The sequence below is a fragment of the Lynx rufus genome, unplaced genomic scaffold (assembly GCF_022079265.1).
Source record: "Lynx rufus isolate CCGP_SWC_20201006 ecotype Redwood Valley unplaced genomic scaffold, mLynRuf1.p SCAF_9, whole genome shotgun sequence".
In the NCBI taxonomy this organism is placed as follows: domain Eukaryota; kingdom Metazoa; phylum Chordata; class Mammalia; order Carnivora; family Felidae; genus Lynx; species Lynx rufus.
In genome coordinates this window covers 49,698,271-49,709,495 of record NW_025814897.1, presented here as the reverse complement: position 1 = coordinate 49,709,495, position 11,225 = coordinate 49,698,271, and positions in this window count along the sequence as shown.

The window sequence follows — 11,225 nt, the reverse complement described above, 5'->3', positions numbered from 1 at the left end:
ACCCTGTGAAATCTTTTACATATGTCCGGTCAGCTTCCTTTGCTGTTTGTCACAGTGGCCATTCCAAATCTTCCACTCTTAATACCTCCAACCCACACTACTCTCCTCACCTCATACATCATGGGGAAGATTGAGCTCATTTGGTATTCCCTCAACTTCCCACACCCATAGCTACCCACTTGTCCATATCTGTACTCTTCCACAGCTTCTTTAATCTCAGAAAATGATACACACCTTCCGTTTAGTGCTCATCTTTCTAGTTGGGCTGTTGATTATTATACCCATCATTGCCTTGTCACTACTGGCTTTTTGGATCTCCCCCCACCCAACTTTTATTTTGAAAATATATAAACACAGAATTTGGAAGAATAGTAAAATCATTTTTAAGATTTTGCCTTTTGTGTATGTGTATTTGTTTTTATTGTGTCTGAATGGATACATATAGTTGTTTTTGCTGAACCATTTGAAGATAAGCTGCAGATAGGACATTTCACTCCCAAATACTTCAACCTGAGTTTCCTTAGAGTAAGTGTTTTTCTTCTACAGAATTGCAGTATCATTATCATGCCAAAGAAAAATAACAGCAATTGTCCAAATATCATGTAATATTCAGTGCATAATCAAATTTTTCTACTTGTCCCTAAATTACCTTATAATTGTTGATGATGTTTAACCAGGAATTCATTAAGTTTCATTCATGGTGTTTCATTATGTTTCTTGTCTCTTCTAGAACTTTACCTCTTATTTTTCAACACTGGCTCTTTGAAGAAATCAGACCATTGTTTTGTAGAACATCCCACAGTTAAGATTTGTATGTTTGCTTCTTTATAGTAACGGTAACTTATTTCTATGTCCCCCACTATTTCCTGTAAAAAAGTCCTGAAGACTTGATTAGATTCAGGGTTTTGGCAGAGACATTTCATGGGTTATATTATGTACTTCACATTGAATTCTCATTAAGAGACAATGTCAAGCTGTCTACTGGTGATGCTAAATTAGATTGCTTGGTTCAGTTGTGCCTACCAGATCTCACTTTTGTAAAAGTACTTTTATTACTCAATTGCACTCATTATTCTTTTTGATATTCTTGCTATAATAGTCCTTGCTACCTCCCTGCTAAGTACTGTTGTTCATAACCAGGGTCCTTTAAAAAATAGGGTCAGGGCGCCTGGGTCGGTTAAGCGTCCAACGGGCTCAGGTTATGATCTTGTGGTCCGAGAGTTCAAGCCCTGTGTTGGGCCCTGTGCTGACAGTTCCGAGTCTGGAGCCTGCTTCGGATTCTGTGTCTCCAATTCTCTCTGCCCCTCTCCTGCTCATGCTCTGTCTCTGTCACTCTCAAAAATGAATAAATGTTAAAAAAAAAAAAAATGGTCACGGTCAACTTTCTCACCACTCACTGTTCAACCTGCTGCAATCTGTTTCTTCCAAATCCAATGGATTTGTCTTTTGTTTTGTTTTGTTTTGTTTTTTGAGAATCCCAAAGCAGTGAGCGTCAGACACTCAACCGTCAGAGCCACCCAGGTGCCCCAGACTTGTCATTTCTTATTTTATGTGATCTCTGCATTTCCCCCTTTTCCAAGTTACCATTCTCATCGTTTCTGGTTTTGCCTAGTTTCTGCTTCTCTTTGATTGGGGCTACCTCCAGGGCAGATCTTTTTTTGCAGGGCCCTTGTCTATAAACAGTTTGATTTTAAAATGTATTATGAAATTCATGGGCCCACATAAGGTAATGTGGTTTGTCAATAAAGATTTAGAACACTGAATAGAAAAGGTACACACTTATTGTTCAATCAGTGCACATAAAGATTCTTTATAATATATCTCCCAACTGCAATAAAAGAATGGTAGTGCAGTTACTCACAATGCTATGGCTCTTAAGAACCTGTTTGTATTGAACTATATGGATCTTCCCTCTAGAGCTCCCTAATACCATCTTTTTAATGCTCATTACATCATTACTTAGGATGCTGCACCCATTGTGCCACTGAATACTGGCTTCCAGTGACTATCAAAGGTTGTTGCTGTGTTTCATTGATGATTACCAAAAATGCAAGCCTTACCCAGAATATGCAGGAAAATGAATAATATTTCATTTTATGGTCATATTGTATTTATCATTTGGACTTTTGTAGCATAAACACAGAACACATATTCTTACAATGTCTTTTCTTGAACTTTTTAGGCTGTAATTGCATTCCTAGGCTGTGATCTCTGGCCACACCCAGGAAGAATAGACAAGAGGCCCAGAGATGGAACAGGAAGAGGGGTTTCATTTGTACAAGGAATGTCCATTTCTCCATCGGCATGGCTTAAGTCCAAACTTATTGACACCACAATGTCAATATCAATTGAAAGGAGGACATTGGTTAGAAGGGACAATTGGCATTGTGGAGCAATAGTCATAAAAGGCCTCAGATGAGAAGGGCCTGGCCTGGCACAAGGTACAAAACCTGCAAAAGGGTAGGGGACCTCCTTAGTGCCAGTGGCAGGAGGTAAATGGTAAAGAACAACTGCCACCACCTCACAAGCCTGGGGTCTACAGACCAGAGGCAGCACCATAGCTAAAACAATGAGAGCCCATGCACAAGCCCACACACACAACTCAATCCCACAGGTCAGTGGTGACATTTGGTAGCCCCGAACCTGGAATTTGTTCAATAGGAGAGTCACCTAAACAGCACCATTCCTGCAGCCCAATCACATACTGCCATGTGAATGAAATATTTCTTCAGACCCAGGGCGATGCCATAGGTGCAAGACCCAGAGCTCCTTTGAGCATTTGCTGCACACCCAGCATGAGTTAGGGGGTTGGAGAGTACCTGAAAGGGGAGAAATGGTACTTATCCCAGGCACTAAGTGAAACTTAGAAAATTTCAAGGGAGGTACTTCCAGCAACCAGATCCCATGTGGGACCAGATCCAGACTCAGGGTGCCTTGCTTCGTCCCAGAAACTGGAGAACTTAGAAAATCTTGAAGGCACTCTAAAGTACCAGTCTCCCGGAAGCATGTGTGCTGGAGTAGGATCCCTGCATACTCAAGTCTCAGAAGTATCGTCTGATCATCTCCCCTTATGTCTTTGACTACCCTTTTATTTGCCTGCATTTTAAAAAAGATGGTGCCTGTCAGTGTTCTATTATTGGCCCTTTAAAAAAAAAAATGTTTATTTTCTTCACAGTGATTATCACCATCTTATATTACTATGTATTTCTTTTCTATTCTTCCTATGCTATAATTTCCATTAGAGTAAGTTTTTATAGTTCACTGCTATAGTTTCAGTGACTAGAACACTTCTTGGCACCCAGTAGGTACTTGACAGATAACTGAAGGCTATCAACATTGAGATCCTCATTTTATAATGAGGAAAGCAAGATTAAAAAGGCTAATTGGCCCAAAGTAATACAGATATCTTGACCTAAAGCCTTTGTACTCTTCATTCCTTTTGTTTAGAATGCTTTCCATGTTCAAAGCATGTCTTAATCTTTGTCTTCTATCAAAACTTGTGTACTTTATACTCCAACTGCTGAAAGCACTTCACAAGGTTACAATGAGGATTAAATGTGAATGTAAACATTAACAAACTTTGTAGAATGTTAGGCCACATACAGTTGTTAGTTCTTGTGGTTTCATCTCTTAACATCAAAGTCAGAAAGACCAGCCTGTTTCTTCAAGCTTATTTTTATCTAAATGTGAAAATGTAACTCTTCTCTAGGAACCTGAATAAATTCCAGGTATGAAAATTTAGATATGATGTCTTAATGTTACCAACATGTGGTTTCCTGCAAGGAATGGAAATAAGATATTTTAGTTCTTGAAATATTCCGAGGTGAGCACCTGGACAAAAGCACAGGCACATGACTGTGGTTTAAACATAGCTCCCAGTTTCATCTCAGCTGCAGATGTGTTTTGGGGCATATAGATAGCTTATATGAGGTATAGTCTGCCGGTTAGCAGATGTGGAATAATTGAGTCAACTGAGGATAGTTATCCTCAAAGATTTTTAAAACACTGATTTCCAGCTTGCCAAGGAATTGTGTATCTGAAGCATTACATTGCCCAAATGAGAAGATGTACAGTGATCTAAACATTAGCTATTTGGGGAATAAATCACATTCATACTTTTCTTCCAATGATCTGTAAATATTTGTACATGCATAAGTATTTAAAAATTCTATTCAAGTTTGCAATGTATCCCATTTAACTAATGGAAAAATCAATGTTCAAGGTGAAGTAACTTGTCCAAATTTCCTTGGGAAAAAAAAATAGAATGAAAATACATAAGAAACCATTTCTTCACTGGCTAGTGGTATTTGCATCTCAGTCTTTGCAACTTACAGCATACTAGGTCATATTAGAATGATAAGAAATTATCTGACTGGTTTTGACCTACAAAAACAAATTTTTTGTGGTGCAAGTTAATATTAATAATAGAACACTTAAAACCACAGAATGTATAAATTCAGAAGAGAAATTCAACAAAACACATCCTTTTAATGAAGGTGCTAAAATAGCAAAAATAAGAGTTTCATACCAACTGTAGAAAAGCTATAATTAGACAATAACATAAATTTATAGTAAATGATTTTTTAAAACCCGATACTTTATAAATGCTAAATGATCATGTCAAATAATCATACTGCCTATGATCTAGTAACTAAAGAACACCATGTCAGGGAGCCCAAATGTTTGATTCCTTTATCATTCCGTTAACCCTACCTAGCATGTTCCATGACCCATGTACTCACTCTTAATCCAAGACACTGATTTCTCAAGTGCATGTCCCAATGCAGAGGATAAGAGGAAAGGATAGGAAAGGAAATGAATTTCAAGAAAAAGAACAAATCCGACTCTTGGAGTAGAGGTAGGGGAGGGATTCCTGCACCTGCCTTATAGCATATGCTAGTAAATTGTGAATAAATGAATGGGTGAATAAATGAATGCCTTTCTAGTGATGAGTATGTAGTTTCATTCCTAATTGTGAAGGATAAGATCTTAAGTGATATGTCTGAAGAATACAGAACCATATAGTGTGTTTTAGATGGAAGGGAACTTAAAGATATCTAATCTAGTGTGTAGTTAGTATTTGAGAAAATCAAGGCTTGAAATTAAATGATTAGTCCAAAGTCACACAGCTCATCAGTGTCACAGTTGGGACTAGAATTTATGTCTTCTGATTCTCAGTGTAATACTCTTTCCAGGATACCATCCACTAAAGCATCTTTCTCACCATTAGAAACAATTAGCAAATAATTTTCATACCCTGAATATAGTCTTATTTAGTATTATAATTGGAAGGACTTAAAGATTATTTAATCTAGCCCCTTATTTTACAGAGAAGAAATCTATGGTGCAAAATGTTAAATAATTTGTCCAAGGTTAGGCAGTTAGAGAATAAACAAACTCAAGTGCCCAAATCCAGAGCAGTTTCCATGTCATGCTGAAGGACACTGGTATACTTAAAAAGCTTATTAACTTCTACATGCTTTGATGGCATATTATACTCCACATATGGGCAACAGGAAATGTTTATTTATATACAAGGACATGAGAAAGCAATTTCCATTCATCTTTTAAAAAAATTTATACAAATAAAAAGTTATTGATACATTCATCCTTTGCACACAAAATACATTCTTTTTACTTTTACTCTCAGTATGAATTATTTCTTAATAATAAAAACTTAAGCTACAATGGACAGTCAGATGGTTTGGTGATTTGACAATCTTTTTTCAAGAAGGAAAATCCAAACTTTAAAGACACTCAATATGTAAAGGAAATTGTATATTAAAAGTGCTCCTTCATTGAATCCTAGAAGATTGAATGAGTACTCCTCTCCAACATGGTTTGTAGCTGTCCCTTAAAACAATGCAGAGGACTTTATAAATTCATTCTGTGCAATGACAATTTCTACAAGACTGAAACAGTCTTCATGAAATTGATTACTGTATATAAATGATAGGCTCACTGAAAGATTCCTATGGACATATTGGGAAGTTAGCCATTATTCAGGGATCTCCTAATTGACCAATTGACCTAAGATTGTAAGTTGCATCTCCAAGTGGGATTTTAAGAGGTTCTGCTTAAGGAACACAAATGACTTGATTTGCTAGACTACTGCTTTTAAGAGAGACATGAAAATGTATACCCACATGGAAAACTTGTGCACAAATGTTCATAGCAGCATTGTTTATAATAATCCCAAATGGAAACAACCCAAATGCTCAGCAACTGATGAATGGACAAATAATTTGAGGAATATACATACGATAGAATATTATTTAATCATAAAAACAATGTATTGATTCATGCTACATGAAACTTGAAAACATTATGTTAAGTGAAAGAAGTCAGACACAAAAAAAACACATATTGTGTAATTATATTTATACGAAATGTCCAAGACAGGCAAATCTAGAGAAACAGAAAGTAGATTAGTGGTTACCAGATGCTGGGAGGGGTGGTAGGTACAGGGAAAAGATTGATTGCTAATGATTACAGAGTTTTTCATTTGGGATGATGTAAATAGTCAAGAGTTAGATAGTGGTGAGTGTTGTACAACTTTGTGAAAATACTAAAAAATACCAAAGTGAACACTTTTAAAGGCATGAATTGTATGTGGATTATATTTTAATTTTAAAAAGAGGGATGCAACTTCATTAAAATTTTTTGTTCACATTCCTGTTCCCTATCCCCTCTTTTTAATGCTAATTGAAGTTTTCATGCAGTCACCTTTCTACAGAGGTGCACTTCAGCTAAGTGCACTCAGGTCATTGTGGGCTTATATTTCTAACAGACTTTTTATTAAACAAAATACATGTACACATAGGACAATACAGTGTACTGTTATTATCTGCATATTAACATTTAAAATCAAGTATTATGCCTGTATAGAAGCAGATGGTTAGATTTTATATACTGGTGTATTCAGATATTACTGAAAGCCTATGCTTAAAACCAACAGCCAAATATTAATAACTGAGTTCATAAGATTTGATAATTAACATGTTTGTTAAAATTATGTGTAAAAGATCCATGTTTTAATGGAAAGAGATAGGAAAAGAGGGGAAATCAGGGGTTCTCTAAGTCTTCATAAAACAGCTTCTCTAAATATTTTAACTAGCTGCTGAGAAGACCTCCATAATGATATATTTTGCATTTTATTTCATCCCTACACTAAAAGTCATGCATTAAGGTATATGTAACAATATATATGGGGCACAACTTTTTCCCTTTAGATGATCAGAAATCTCTTCTTAATCCTTTATTATTTGAAATTTTAAGCAGAGGTTTTTCTGGAGGGGTGTGTGTGTATGTGTGTGTGTTTTGCTGAAAACAGCAACTTTACTCACACACATTTATGTAAGTGTATTTACATAAATACATTTATGTAGCTCCCTTACATATCATCAAAGGAGCTCCAGCCATCTGGTATGTCTAGAGGACACTTCAGTGAGCAGAAATTAGAAGCCAGCATTCTAGTCATTTGAAATTTTCAACATAGGAACATGAAAGCCCCAACATGCCTTAAAGGAATAAGGGGATTAAAAAAAATTTTTTAATAAATCAATTGACATTCATTGTCAAACAGCCTACAAGAAAGTTCCACTAGCATTCTGCAATTGTGTAGGATAAGAGAATATTCCTAATAATTACATTCCAGAAAGCAATATGGTTAGCAGCTGTTTTTCAGAGGGCTTATCAAGTTTTGCTATTGTTATTTAATCCAGGCATAACTGTGTAACTTTAAACAAAGCTGTGGACCATTCAACTAACTAGTGATAAATTATCTTACAGACCAGATTCTTATCTTTTATTATTCTATACATGAATTTTTGCTTTATTAGGCATTTGGTACTCCAATTTTTATTTCAGAGCACAGTGCACATGTAGAAAGGTTAAGAAACCCTGCTAAATTTGGGTGTTGGTAATTCTGTCCACCAAATACATGTCATCTATGAAATTAAATTCTAAAAGTAGATGACAAACTAGGATTGATAACTCCATTTTTACCAAGACAAGGAAATAAGAGTCACACAACCAGAATAATTCTTCAGAAGCACACTTTGTTACCAAGTATATAAGGAAGAAAACTACGTGGATAATTGAAGAGTTAAACAACACTAAGATTACAATCTAAATCTGACACTAATAAGAAACTAAGAGAGTATAAATACCTAGCCTGACATTCCCCAAGGGAATAATGATTATCACCTTAATGAGCTTTTTCTGACTGTCATTAAAGGGAAAAAAAAATGAGGCAAAGGGCAATAACGCATGGCAAACACAGTCCCTTAAAAAGATGATAGGATAAACCCATTTTTCTTCCCATGGAGACTGGGATCAAGAAGAAAGAGGTTCAAATTGCACTGTGAGGTATTTCAGTAATAATGTTAAGTTTCCTGATTATGAGGAGTTTGCAACCTTGGAACTGCCTGTTGGAAAAGAGAGAGAGAATACCTTTCCTGAAGTGTGTAAAGAAATAAAGAGACTCTTGGGTAACAGTAATGCCCAAAGGCAGAAAGATAGATCAAATAAGTGACTTCCTTTTAATGCCCTTTCAGAAATGATGCTCTTTTCTTTGAAGTTAAAAAGGGTTCTTTGTTTTCCCCTAAGGATTTATACTTTTATCAGACCATCCAAGTCTGCCTTTAATCAAGGAGAAAAGAATTTATGAGTGCTTACTGTTTACTGAGCATTGTCCTTTCAATTTATCTTATCTAATTTTCACAATAATCCTGACAGGTATTATGAGTCTTCTCATAGATGACGAAACTGATGCTCAAGAGATTGTGCTTTGCATAAAGTTACAGCTAATTCATGGCAGTACTAGGACTCCTCATACCTAACCCGGTGTTCCCCCTTCTACACACCTCTCTACATCACTCTCTGAAATGTTAAAATTACAACCTACCAAAGAATCCACCAGGAACTAGAACACAACATCTCTAAAAATTCTGCTCTAATTCAGTAGGAAAGTAAAAATTTGTCTCAGGTACCTCAGTAAGTCAATTAAAGAGGTAGCTAGCTTTTGGGCTCTGACCTCTTATTTAAAGGAGTCAAGGAAAGTCTCACCCAAATTCATGTGTTTCTCACCATACTGATGCAAGACCAATGACTTTATAAACACTAATGAAAAGCTATCTATCAACCTAACAGGGATGCAAGTTATTTTGCAGGTGGAATCATTTGGTCATAGGCTTTATTAGCAAATGTTGCTTATGGTTATCTCTGATTTTTGAAAACCCATGTTTTGTTACTTTTCCTACCTGAAGTAATTTGGCCTTGGTTCTATTAAAATAAAATAATTTGCAGATCATGCTTTTTCAAGAAGATCAAGCCAACTAACCAAATGTCATCTGAGATTTTGCCAAAATAGATCTTAGGGTCTGCTTTATGCCAGTAACATACCAGCCCATCTCTAATGGAAGCTGCAAAACTTCACATTGGTATGTTTATGGGATCTTTAACTGAAGATTCTGTTCTGCTTTAAAAAGGACTGGCTTGAAATCCTGGATACCAGTTATTCACTAAATTGAGCATGGCCTATGTTTGGCAAGTGACAAAAACTTAATTTTCCTGATTTCATGTAACTTCTATTAAAAAAATACCTTTTCTTCTTTTTAACTCAAGAACCAGTTTGTGATTTCAACTGAACATGAGTGAATGGACTGACAAAGCAATCCCTCAAGCGCAATGACAAGCCAGTCTTTTAGCTTAACAACATGTAACCAACCTCCTTCCCGGACTGGCAGAACAGCAAAGCCTTTAAAAAAAAAATCACTAGCTGTGGGTCAAAAGATACTTAACTGAACATGATATGAAAGACAAAGTGCTAGAACATAGAATTATGTTAATAAGTTAATAAGTCATATAGTCCAACCTCCAACTAATGCTGAGATCCTTTCCACATCATCTTTACCAAGTTCTTATCTAGCCTCTGCTCGACAGATACTATTACCTAAGGCAGTGCCTTTCATGGTCAACCATCTTTTTGAGAAAGTTCTCCCTGACATAGAGCCCAAATCTGTGGTCCTATGGCTCTTAATCAGTAGGCCTCATTCTACCCCTCCGAACCAGTGTCTTGCTCTAATTCACTAACCGTATTCCTCTCTTTTCCAGGCTAAATTTCCAAAAATCCTTCAAATATTCTTCAAATGTCTTAAATTTTAAATTCCTTCACCATCTTTGTTATGCCTCAATTTGTTTTTAATTTCAAAGTATAGCTCTCAAAAATGATTGTAGCATTCCAATGTAATAAATAGACTTAGGAAAGATGAACCATCACCTCTCTTGTTCTAACATCACTGTATTAATTGTTTGAAGGGATGATAATTTCTTAATTCAGTGTGCTTTCTACATAGTGTGATGAATGTAAGGGAAGGCAGCTTTCCTTTTAAACACAAATACACTCATGGGACATAAATTAAATTTGAAAAGAAAAAAGAAAAGAAAGCACATCTTTCTCTTATCCCAAAATTAGTGTTCAACCTGATTGCTTATGTGGAGTACTGTTTGTCTGAACGATGAGATAAACATGTCTTTTTACTGTTTTTGAATTTTTAGTTAAGTCTCAAAAGTATTATAGTTGCATTAAAACACATCTGTCAGGACCATGGTTGAGGAGAGTAAGGAACCAGGTGCAGTTAAAAAAAAAAAATTCTAAAGAAAACAAAGGGCAAACCCTAGAAGAGCTCTTCCAGAAGCTAATAGAGCAGTATTCCCTAAAGTACTAACAGCTATGAAAGGTAACAAGTTTTGCAGGATTAAGAAACAGAAAATGTCTATCTTTAAAGCCATTGGTTTGATATGTGGGGGGAGAAAATGAAAGGGTTTTTTTTCTGGTTACAAGATGGTATCTTATGTGGCTTAGTTTATTAAAAAAGATGTTTTCACTTTAGTCAGAAGAGCAATTCAAAATCACTTTCAACTGGTATCTATTCAGAATGATTCATTAGCTGAAATTTGATGCTTAATCTGGAAGGCTTGTGGAATAGCCAAGAAAGTAAATGAGACAAATCATTGACCTAACCCTGGAAGTCACCAGTGTCCTCCAAAGGTATACATTCACAAATAGAATCCAGTCCTCTGTCAGATTCTGCCTCCTCTCTCCAACAAATCTAAATTGCTTAAAATAAATAACCCTAACTCAGATATATTATTTTGGCCAGTGGTTTTCATGTTTCTTTCAGAAATTGACACACTGTCAAATCAATCCATTTGACTTTCAT